Source organism: Montipora foliosa, unplaced genomic scaffold (assembly GCF_036669935.1).
Source record: "Montipora foliosa isolate CH-2021 unplaced genomic scaffold, ASM3666993v2 scaffold_417, whole genome shotgun sequence".
NCBI classification, from domain to species: Eukaryota; Metazoa; Cnidaria; class Anthozoa; order Scleractinia; family Acroporidae; genus Montipora; species Montipora foliosa.
This window is the reverse complement of record NW_027179720.1, coordinates 156,900-169,399: the sequence shown is the minus strand read 5'-3', so window position 1 is coordinate 169,399 and position 12,500 is coordinate 156,900. Positions and strand designations below refer to the sequence as shown.

At 41.2% G+C, this 12,500-nt stretch overlaps 1 protein-coding gene across 1 annotated transcript in view; it reads right to left on the bottom strand.

Moving 5' to 3' along the window:
• LOC137988431 (tetratricopeptide repeat protein 28-like) overlaps nt 1-1,297 on the bottom strand; it is a 10,041-nt gene extending 8,744 nt beyond the window's left edge. Inside the window, exons 1-2 of the mRNA XM_068834417.1 lie at nt 1,172-1,297; nt 660-731 (exon numbers count right to left, since the gene is read on the bottom strand). The gene's annotated coding sequence lies outside the window, so the exon portion shown is untranslated. The remainder of the gene's footprint in view (nt 1-659; nt 732-1,171) is intronic.
• Between the last annotated feature and the right edge of the window lie 11,203 nt (nt 1,298-12,500).

The following is a 12,500-nucleotide window of genomic DNA, read 5'->3' as shown; positions in this document are numbered from 1 at the left end:
ACTTTACATGTTCGAAGCCTTTTTGACGGAGAAGGGGCGGGGACATTGAGGTCTATTAGAGACTGCAAACCCCCCCTCCTCCCCTAAAAAGATCACCTAAAGTCGCTTCTACAAACTGAATATCTGAACATTCCAAATACACTGTTGACGCATGCATGACACGGACTAAACTTATTCATGTTACAGTCAGGTATTTCTGGATGTCTTGGTTGTGAATAACACATATCCTCTAGTTTGCTTTTTCGGCTAAACGTAACCCTAACCCTCTGAGGTCCCATCGGTCAGTTTTGAACGTGATTAATAATGGACTGTGAAATCCAAAAGTTACATTCAAAGTAAACAGCCTTTGGATAAATACCCAAGCTCAAAATTTTGTCAGTGAGGTGTTAAGCAAGCACACTGAAAATCTGAAGAAAAAAGGAAGTGATTTTTTGAACATAGTATCACTTTAACTGTAGCGCGCCTTAAACTTTTGTTCAATTCAAACCGGCGTTACGGTTGTTTTGTGGAGCCTGCAGGCCTAGGATATTCTTTATTCGTGATGAATTTTAATCACAGCCGTTGATGATCCGGTATAGTCAAGCACACAGCGCTAGTTTCAATACTCTTGAAGTATTAAAGTATTTAAGATCATTAGGACGAACTTGAAAATTACTTACCTTTTATTCCTGAGTCACTCAGAAAGACACAGCATAGTAATTAGAGCGCGATCAAAGAACGAAATGTGCAGTCTGGTAAAAGAAAAGGAAAAAAAAAAGAGAAACAAAGAATAACGAAATGGAAATACTCTTTTTTCTTGGAATGATCCGTGCATCAAAAATTACTTTCGTTGCCTCAATTTACTAGAAACATACACTAAGTTTCCGTTCCTTTGTCACAGTGTGAAACTAATCTAAAAGATTTAGCATGAATTAAACTTTTTTTAAAAAACCATAACAAGCTGTAATGGTGTCAACAGCAAAACGCACGCATTTTTATCTTTAAATGGAGTTGTAAGATATAGTGACACGACTTTTTTTTATAAGCTTAGCAAGCAGAAGAGCGGCATCTTTTGAGCCAACCTGATCTCGATTAACAATCTGACCATAAATGCATTGTTTCAAAGTAGCAATGTGCGGATAGAATTCATTGTTCCTCAGCAATTCTATAATTTATGGAGCATTTAACTTACCTTTTGCAAATAATTTAAAATACTGCATTTAAACAATACAGAGATTACAGCAGGACGAGAAGACAGCAATTTAGAAGAATCGTGTTTTCTTGGCGAAGGCGCGGAAACTGATTTGTTCAGTTGCAGTTTTCAATATATAGCGGAAATCGTTCTATTATCAGCTCTGTGATATCACGTTGTTTTGACTCCTGTATTATCAAAAATAAACGGAAAATGAAATTACGCCCGGTTAAGATGAAAGAAAAAAGTCTGCGGTTTTAAGAATACCCGATAATTTAGATATGAGCCTTACTGCCGGTAAACCTGTACAGGGGAAGTGTGGAAAACCAAGCACTCGAAAACGAAGAACATAGCACAAATCACCCAAAAGGTCGGAATCGAAATAAGCACCCTAAGCCGAAAACGAAGCCGAATCCCAACTCGAAAATGAAGCATCCCAAGTCGAAAACGAAGCAGCTTTGACCATGGACAAAAACCAAATTTGTTACTGTTGATCAGAATAAAAATCAACTTTTTACTAAAGATCGTTTTTCTGCTGTTTCTTACTATATCCTTGAGTTGAGAAAGTTGGGTAGGCAGCAAAATAACCGCTATGGTCTTTAAATCCTTAAATGGTGTTACACCCGATTATTTAATAGATGTATTTATCAATCGATCTGACGTTACTAATTATTCACTGAGGGACTCCGTGAACAAACCTGCTGTTCCAATACCATTTTATGGAAGACAGTTTTAGCTATAGAGGTTCGGTGCTTTGGAACAGCTCACCGTCTGAGCTGCGGCAGGTAAAAATCACTGAATTACGTTAATATAAATACACATACATACATGGAGAAAAAAGATAAAAAGAACCTTAGGAGCATGAGCGCAATCTAAAAATATATTTCAAATAATTGTTATGGGGGTGCAGGGATTCGCTCTCTTACTTTATATTCTCCTGGTCTTATCGACCCCTCCCATGTGCAACTTTTTGTTTTTGTTCTTGTTTTTGTTTTTTCGCCAAATCATCACAAAGGAAATCGCCCAAAGCCCAAAGAGTCTGAGATGTCCTGAATTACGGCTGTTTTGCCCGAAGCCTGTTCGCCAGACGGAGATTCGCCCAAAGCGAAAGACGATTCGCCCGATGATACTAATCAATGATATTAGGGACCTTGCAAGGACGACGACGATGGCTACGACAACGTTGTCTAAAAATATTATTTCCCGTTACTGTTATAATTTTACGATTACTCCATGTCGTTCTGCTTGGAAAGAGTGAATGCACAATCCAAGAATAAAATTGATGAGAACGGTGTGGATATTCAGAGAGAAAATTTAAAATTCGTCATCATATGCTCTATTCCTCCACATGACCTCAAATTTGATCATTTCACGTCGTCGTCAAGTTTTCAATATATAGCGGAAATCGTTCTTTTATTAGGTCTGTGATATCACGTTGTTTTGACTCCTGCATTATCAAAAATAAACGGAAAATGAAATTATGCCTGGTAAAGATCAAAGAAAAAAATGTCCGGCCTTAAGAATACCCGACAATTTAGATGTGAGCCTTCCTGCCGGTAAACATGTACGGGGGAAGTGTGGAAAACCAAGCACTCGAAAACGAAGAACATAGCACAAAGCACCCAAAAGGTCGGAATCGAAATAAGCACCCTAAGTCGAAAACGAAGCCGAATCCCAACTCGAAAATGAAGCATCCCAAGTCGAAAACGAAGCAGCTTTGACCATGGACAAAAACCAAATTTGTTACTGTTGATCAGAATAAAAATCAACTTTTTACTAAAGATCGTTTTTCTGCTGTTTCTTACTATATCCTTGAGTTGAGAAAGTTGGGTAGGCAGCAAAAAAATCGCTATGGTCTTTAAATCCTTAAATGGTGTTACACCCGATTATTTAATAGATGTATTTATCAATCGATCTGACGTTACTAATTATTCACTGAGGGACTCCGTGAACAAACCTGCTGTTCCAATACCATTTTATGGAAGACAGTTTTAGCTATAGCGGTTCGGTGCTTTCGAACAGCTCACCTTATGACCTGCGGCAGGAAGAATCACTGAATAAAGATACGATACATACACATACATACATACATGGAGAAAAAAGATAAAAAGAATTTTAGGAGCATGGGGGTACAGGGATTCGCTCTCTTACATCATATTCTCCTGGTCCTAGCGACCCCTCCCAAGTGTAACTTTTTGTTCTTGTTTTTGTTTAAGTTATACTTAGCACTGAAGACACACTCTGTATTTTGTTTGTAACTGGAATCCACTCTGGTTGCCACTTGCACACACCCACACACACATACATACATACTTGATTTACCCTAGGGTTGACTGAGGTTGATTAGACCTCTAGCAATCAGATATGCTAATCTGTCGAGAAATAAAAAGCAACAAAGAAAAAAAAAGGATGAATCATTAGGGATATTTACAAAATGAAGAGCTTATTACAAGATATGACTAACTAACTAGAATCTAATGTAAACGTACAGCTTCAGATAGATAGGTACTTTATTAAATACATTGCAGCGAAAGCTGAATTGCGTATTTACATAATGGTAATAATTTATACTAATAATTGTAATAAAAGGTAATAATTGTAATAGCTAAGAATCCTAATAATTGTTTACACTTCTGCCTGAGGCCATAAAAACTGTTCTTAAATCTATTTGTCTTGCAACGCGGCAAAGTGAAAGTGCGCGCGTGCCTCAGATTATAGTTGCTCTTATAAAGAGGCGGCAACAGTTTTCTCAACTTGTGACTAGGGTCATCCATTATGCTTTCAAACGTGCGCGTGCAAATGTTGTGGTGATGCTCCGCAACCGTGAGTAAACTCCTAAGCGCTAAAGCTTGCTGATATTCTATACCAGGACTTATGATGCGCATTGCCCTTTTCTGAACGCATTCCAATTCTTGCGAAAGGTAGGCTGGTAGCGTGTGATGGAAAACTGGCGCAGCATAGTCGGTGACGGAGCGCACGCATGTAGTGTAAAAATGGCATAGATCTTCCTGTGAAACGCGAGCTCTTTTTAGTTGAACAAGAAAATAGAGCTTCTTAGATGCCTTCTTAGTAATTTCCGTGATGTGCGCATTCCATGTTAATTTACCAGAGATGGTTAACACCTAAAAGTTTAGCATGTTTAACTAACTTGATGCACTCCTCTCCTATGACTACAGGAGGAAAGATACAATCTGATGTAAAACTGAGTGACCAATTTACTACCTCGTTCACAATACCTTGAGCCTCACTATGATGCCCTTTCTCTATTACCTCTGATGTTGTGGTGTCATCTATATATTTCCAAATAGAAGCATGACTGACGGTTAGATCGTTGATCGTGATCAAAAAAAGCCAAGGGCCTAGTTTGGTCCCTTGCGGAACGCCCGAAGGTACTGTGTCCCATTCGGAGACACAGCCTTCAGAGAGTTTGATTCTGTGTGAGCGAGCTGATAGGAAGCCTATTATCCAATTAATGACGCTAGGTGCGATGTCAAGCGCGCATAATTTCCTTACTAAAATGCCATGGTCAATTAAATCAGATGCTTTCTTGTAATCAAACAGGAGTGTCCTGATAGTCGAACCGTTCCCATCATTCCCTTTAGACCAATCGTGGAGCATCTCCAACAGAGCAAAAGTTGTTGAAGACTTTGGTATCGCACCAAACTGACTTGGGTCCAGAGAGCGCAGTACAGCTGCCTTTACGTGGTCTGTGACGACAAAGTCCTCTGCGACCTTAAAGATACTCGGTGTTAACGATATGGGCCTCAGATCTTTCTTGATCTCCTTAACAGGCTTGGTTTTGGGTAAAGGAGTGACGTTTGCCAATTTCCAGCTTCAGTTATAAAACGAAGACATTTCTGTCAGGGATGGCAATTCAAGCTGTCAGGGATATTATTCCAAGTCACAGGGGCTAAATATCTTACAGATTTCATACCAAAGCGAGAGGTTTGGTCTGGGTACCTGTAACCTTGTTAAGCTCCATACCTATACCAAGCCAAATGTAGAAATATTCAATAGCTCTCTTTTGATTCAACTTAATATTTATTTATTCAATTCAGTCCTTATTTAATCAATTCAATCTCTGCATTCATTTAATTTCATTCGTATTTATACAATTTAGTTTTTGTATTAATTTAATTCTATTTCTGTGTCCATTCAATGCAATCTGTCTTCAGTTATTCAATTCAATTTCTATATCCATTCAATTCAATCTGTCTTTAATCAATTCAATTTCTGCGTTCATTCAATTTAATCCATGTGTATTCAATTTCACTTTTAGTTGTCTTTTAATTTTCGTGTCGAGTAAATTTAGTTCGCATCCATTCAATTCCTTGTCTACATTTGGCCAATTCGCTCCGTACATCCATTCAGTTTAATCCCCACTCCTTCGATTCAATTCTTACGTCCATTCAATGGGGTCTGGGGCGAGCGGTAAAATTGCTGCTAGGATGATGCTGGTACAGAACGACCTCATGATAAAGATGGCGGGAACAGAAGAGGACATTGATAAGGAAAGAGATTCCGATATAAAGAATTCATTTTTTTTCAGCACGTGATAAGAAGGACTAAGGAAATTCTAAGTCAGAGTTCGTTTAGTAGCACCGACCGCCATGTTTCCGAGGTTTTCACCCATGTATATCTTTTGGAAAGAACGGTAAGGTTACCAGATCAGTTTGCGAATAAAGACAGATTTAATTGAATGGATATGGAAATTAAGGACAGGTTTAATTGAATAGATACAGAAATTGAATTAAATAAATACAAAAATTAAATTGAATAAATACGAATGAAATCAAATCAATGCAGAGATTGAATTGAATAAATGAATATTAAACTAAATTAAAATAGAGCTTTTAAATATTGCTACATTTGGCTTGGCATACTCTCAGTACGTAAACGGCAAAAATCCGACGTGGACGGCTTTTTGTTTGTTGCTGTTTTTTGGCGTGGAATCATCGCGCATCACCTTACCGTGTAGCATGATATTTTTACGGGACTTTTATTTTGCGGATTGAACCGCAAAAATCAAAGCCCGCAAAATAAAAGTGCTACACGGTATTCACGTTTTGATGGTGAACGAAGATTACATATAAATTATCGCCACAAAACGCCTATCGATACCCGCGAAAATATTTTCCAAATGTGCATGGCAGGCAGGATGATGAGAGCTGTCAATCTGTCACTAGGGTTTCAAAGCGCAATATGAAACCATTGCAGTCTCTCTTTTCGCTCGAACAAATGCCCGCGGTATTTGCGACCCACAGTTTCAGCCATTGTGAATTGTTGGTTCGTTTCAACGATTTGGAGCAAAAGAGAGACTGCTCGCAGTCTAATTTTCCTGCCACGTATCACAAAGAAGAAAACGCTACAAGCGCGGCAAAAACTACAGAATAGTTGAGCTCGATTTCCGCCCCTTACTCGAGTTCGGGTATCCTCCCCGAGCGCTGGCTCATTTCCCGAAACAGCGGCTGGGAATAGTCTGAGAAGTGCCTGTTTGTCGGAAATAGGGTGCGGTCAATCTCGTACACACAGTCTTCAGGCTTTTTGGTCAGCGGGCGAGCGCCCGGAGAGACTAACGGACTCTATTTTCCCTCAAAACGTGGGTTTCCGGTCTTATTGCGCATGCTTGAGCTTAAAGGAAACCGTTGGAAATAATTAATGAATGAAGGGGTAGTTTCTAAAGAAACTGTGGAGCTGCGTCGGTGGGGAAGTAGTATACAAAAATTTGGTTTTATCAACGGAGTTGATAATGTAAATTGGCCACCGTGCAGAGATTCTAAAAGCTGACGTTTCGAGCTAGACTTTCAAAAGTCCTTCGTCTCATGGGCCGTCCCATGTAGATAGCTCGCGAACGAAGGACGACCTCTCGCGACTTCGTCGCTCGCGCATCTACTTCGCGTACGAAAAATGATGTTTCGCTCCCAAAAGACATTTTCTCCTGGGATTCTCGTGAGGTCGACTTGTGGCAAGTCTAGTTTCGAGCGATAGCCCTTCGTCAGAGCGAATCGAGGGATTATGGGTTACGTGTAGTTTTTATAGTAGAGTAGGAGCTACGCTATTGGTGGTAACATGGCAACGTGAAAAATAGGAATATATTAGTTAAATGAAAAGCGTTCGTTAATACCGTGAGGATTAAGGGTGCCGATTTGAAAGATGAATTTTTGTTCCAGATTCTTGCGGCTTTTCGTCGTACCTAGATGTAGGGAAAGGCCGCAGATAGCCATGTGTTTTTTGGAGTGGTTAGGCAGATTAAAATGGCGAGCGACTGGCTTAGATGCATCCTTGTCATTCTTCTCAACATCGCGAAGGTGTTCGCGGAATCGGTCACCTAGTCGTCTACCTGTCTCACCAATGTATAATTTATTGCATAACGTACAGGTTATGCAATAAATGACATTTGCGGAGGTACATGTGAAACGATCGGTGATCTTAACAGATCGCTTAGGTCCCGATATCTTGCTAGTGTTGACAATGAAAAGACAAGTTTTGCATCGTGAGCGCGCGCATTTGAAAGTGCCGGGTTGCTCGTTAGTTTTGAGCGCGCTTCTAACTAAAAAGTAGCCTACGTTTTTGTCGCGTTTGAATGAAATAAGTGGAGGTTGCGAAAAGATTCTACCAGTCTCGGGATCATTTTGGAGTAATTTAAAATTACTAAGAATGATGCTTTTGACTGCGTGATTATGAGGATGGAAAGTGAGGGTGAATGGAATTCTGTCATTCTTATCTTTTTGTGACGTTTGTAGTGATGACTGTCGATCAAATTGTTGGGCGCGATGATGGCCCACTTTGACCACAGAGACAGGATAGCCACGTTTTTTGAAGAACTGGCACATCTCCTCTGATTTGCTGGAAAAATCGGAGTCATCACTACATAGACGTCGAAGTCTAAGAAATTGAGAATAAGGAATGGAGTTCTTGACATGTGATGGATATGACGATGAATACAACAAATAACTGTGTGAATCAGTAGGTTTGTAGTGCACACTAGTACATAGCACGTTGCCTCTAATAGAAACTTTGATATCTAGGAAAGCCAATGAAGTTTCCGAAATTTCCCAGGTATATTTAAGAGCCGGATGAAAAGAGTTGACGGAGGTTATAAATTGATCGAGTTCTTCTCTGCTGGATGAAATAGCGCCGATGCTGTCGTCGATGTAGCGGCCGTAGAGTTCAGGTTTGGGGCCGTTGTACTGATTAAAAAATTGGTGTTCAACATATCCTACAAAAAGATTGGCATAGCTAGGTCCCATTCTTGTGCCCATCGCTACACCATTAATTTGTTTGTAATAGTTGCCGGCGAATGAAAAACAGTTAAGCGTTAAAACTAGTTAAGCGTTAAAACTAGTTTTTAGTTAGAAGCGCGCTCAAAACTAACGAACAACCCGGCACTTTCAAATGCGCGCGCTCACGATGCAAAACTTGTCTTTTCATTGTCAACACTAGCAAGATATCGGGACCTAAGCGATCTGTTAAGATCACCGATCGTTTCACATGTACCTCCGCAAATGTCATTTATTGCATAACCTGTACGTTATGCAATAAATTATACATTGGTGAGACAGGTAGACGACTAGGTGACCGATTCCGCGAACACCTTCGCGATGTTAAGAAGAATGACAAGGGTGCATCTAAGCCAGTCGCTCGCCATTTTAATCTGCCTAACCACTCCAAAAAACACATGGCTATCTGCGGCCTTTCCCTACATCTAGGTACGACGGAAAGCCGCAAGAATCTGGAACAAAAATTCATCTTTCAAATCGGCACCCTTAATCCTCACGATATTAACGAACGCTTGTCATTTAACTAATATATTCCTGTTTTTCACGTTGCCATGTTACCACCAATAGCGTAGCTCCTTCTCTACTATAAAAACTACACGTAACCCATAATCCCTCGATTCGCTCTGACGAAGGGCTAACGCTCGAAACGTCAGCTTTTAGAACCTCTGTACGGTGGCCAATTTACATTATCAACTCCGTTGATAAAACCAAATCGTTGGAAATAATTGATTGACTCAAAATGGACGTTTGAAAGTGTTCGAAAAACAAAAACTTTGGGGCCTGTGCACATGGAGGTGGGGGACCCCAGATAGGTCAGGTAGCCCGCCTCGGTGGGGTAACCAATCTCTCCATACAATTCCTATTGTTTTCTTGATTCTGTTCACATGAGAGGTGGGGTACCTCAACGAGGCGGGTTGCCCGGTCAGCCGGGCCGGGTAACCCGCTTAGGTGGGGTCAGGTTTCTCCATGTGAATACCGAAGGTGAGGCACCCCGCCTGACTGGGGTGATTTATCTTTAGTTTGAACATTCCGCTAAAGCATTTGGAAACCACACCCCAGCGCCCCGGGGCTATAAATATTGCATATGAAGGCTCGCTTTTTTGACTAGGGGTAGGTGGGGTACCTCTCCTACCCGGCGTCCCCGACTTCCATGTGAACAAGCCCTTAGTCGCACACACCATAAAAGAAACTGATGAAATGTTCATTGGCTTGCTGTAACATGAAACTTCTGACTGTGGGCGATAAGTGTATTTGGTCATTTTCAGCGTCGGGTCCGGTTGTTCGAAAGCCGATTAACTTAATCCAGGATGTTTTCTTGGTGAAACATTTTTTTCTTATTTTTGTATACAAGATTGACTTCTTCAAATGTAAAGTTTTGTCGAACATTAGTGTTTGCCGAGTATCAGTATTTGGGATTAGTCTGAGAGGTCCCTATTTGTCGGAAATAGGGTGCGGTCAATCTCGTACACACAGTCTTCAGGCTTTTTGGTCAGCGGGCGAGCGCCCGGAGAGACTAACGGACTCTATTTTCCCTCAAAACGTGGGTTTCCTGTCTTATTGCGCATGCTTGAGCTTAAAGGAAACCGTTGGAAATAATTGATTGACTCAAAATGGACGTTTGAAATTGTTCGAAAAACAAAAACTTTAGGGCCTGTTCACATGGAGGTGGGGGACCCCAGGTAGGTCAGGTACCCCACCTCGGTGGGGTAACCAATCTCTCCATACAATTCCTATTGTTTTCTTGATTCTGTTCACATGAGAGGTGGGGTACCTCAACGAGGCGGGTTGCCCGGTCAGCCGGGCCGGGTAACCCGCTTAGGTGGGGTGAGTTTTCGCCATGTGAATACTGAAGGTGAGGCACCCCGCCTGACTGGGGTGATTTATCATTAGTTTGAACATTTTGCCAAAGCATTTGGAAACCACACCCCAGCGCCCCGGGGCTATAAATATTGCATATGAAGGCTCGCTTTTTTGTCTACGGGTAGGTGGGGTACCTCACCTACCCGGCGTCCCCGACCTCCATGTGAACAAGCCCTTAGTCGCACACACCATAAAAGAAACTGATGAAATGTTCATTGGCTTGCTGTAACATGAAACTTCTGACTGTGGGCGATAAGTGTATTTGGTCATTTTCAGCGTCGGGTCCGGTTGTTCGAAAGCCGATTAACTTAATCCAGGATGTTTTCTTGGTGAAACATTTTTTTCTTATTTTTGTATACAAGATTGACTTCTTCAAATGTAAAGTTTTGTCGAACATTAGTGTTTGCCGAGTATCAGTATTTGGGAGTAGCGTTAAATTAATTGGCTCTTGATCAACCGGGCCTCGGTGTTTCCCCTCTGTATCTCTGTATTAACCCAAGGTTGGAAACTCCGATGCAGCAGTCAGAAAGATAAGCTGCTGTAAATTCCACCAGAAAGCTTAAATCGACTCAAAATTCCACTCAGACCAAGGACGATAGTGCTAGTGTATATTTTAATCCTCATATCAGACAAAGGTTTACGGAAAGGAATTGAAAAGTCGCCTAAACCGGCTGATTTTGCTTTCTGGGGAGGCTTTCTTCGGAGGTTGCGTACACGAAACCGTTGAAAACACCTTACCGACCGGGACCAAGTTCAATTTTGTTGCAAGGTGTTTTGTATCAGTAACAATTACTCCCAGGAAAGCACTGAGCTGTCCGGACGCCAGGAGCTTAGGGAAATGCCAATGTATTAAAGGTGTTTCGCAAACAAAACATAAAAATTAAAAATAGATAAGAATAACCAATGAGCAGACAATAACTCAAAGCCTTTGCCAAAACAAAACTCGATTCTTTTAGATTAGCGCATTTTTCCCCTTTTACCGTTGTTACAATTTTTCCACACTTCCAATTTGTATTTATTTCCATCTCGCGCATTTACATCTTAGTTTTTAAAGGCTTTAGTCTGGAAGCCGAAATCTTACGTTTTTAAATTTTTTTTACCAGAGAACGCTTTTTTACATGAAGTCCTTAGTGTATCCATGTTAGGAGGAGAATCCAGTCAGACCAAAAGAATGAAAAGAGTCAGTTTCTCCCTCACCTCGATTCATGGAGCCGTCTCAAAGCCAGTTAGAATGGAAGCCCTCACCATCGATAAAATCTGAACACCACTGGAACCAGTGAAGATCCGCATAGAGAAATACCCTCACCTGAAGAGCTTGAGGCTTGCGTCACACCCTAGTGGATCGATCAACGTTGATGTTTTGATAGGAGTAGACTTTTACTTCTCATTTATGAGTGGAAATTGCAAGAAAGGGGAAACCACTAATGCTCCCACAGCAGTAGAATCTTCGCTAGGATGGATTGAATCAGGGCCTATTGAGAGCCTTCCCTGTAAGACCAGTAAGTCAATGCTGTCAACTGTGTGCATTGATGCGGTCACGGACAGTCTGAAGCAGTTTTGGGGGCGTGAATTTATCGAAACTGTAGATAAAGAGGATGCGCATATGTCCTTAGTGGAAGAAGAGTGTGTTCGACAGTTTGCCAAGGGAATGAAATTTGATGGTGAGCGTTATGAGGTACCGCTGCTGAGGAAAGGTGATGCTCCACCACTGAAGTCAAATTACTTCCAAGCAGTCAAGAGACTCGTGGATTGTCCGTAAAAACCTTGGCCAACACCGATTTGTGGTGGAGTGGACCGTGCTGGTCATCTTCTCAATGCTTGCCTGATCAACGAGTGCTACTAAATGAATTGTTCGAGCCTGTGGAGAAAGAGAAAAAACGCAAACAGACCAGAGCTTGTGCGGCGATTGCCGTGCAACCAGTAACTGAAACTTGGACTTGGAGTGCAACGACCCTACCCGGGAATTTTTTTGCGATTATTAAGGGATCTCTGAAAAATGTTCTTGCTCGAAGAAGATAACAATTTTTGTAGTCTGGAGTTTTCGCGACCGAGATAAAGTTAGTCTTCCTGTTATCATTTAGTAGAAGTCGTTCGCAGTGCGAACATAACACCCCTCTCCTCAAAAACCAACATTTGACTTGATTTGCCTTATCCGTTAATTTCTGTTTACAGTGTCCCCAGTTACTGCT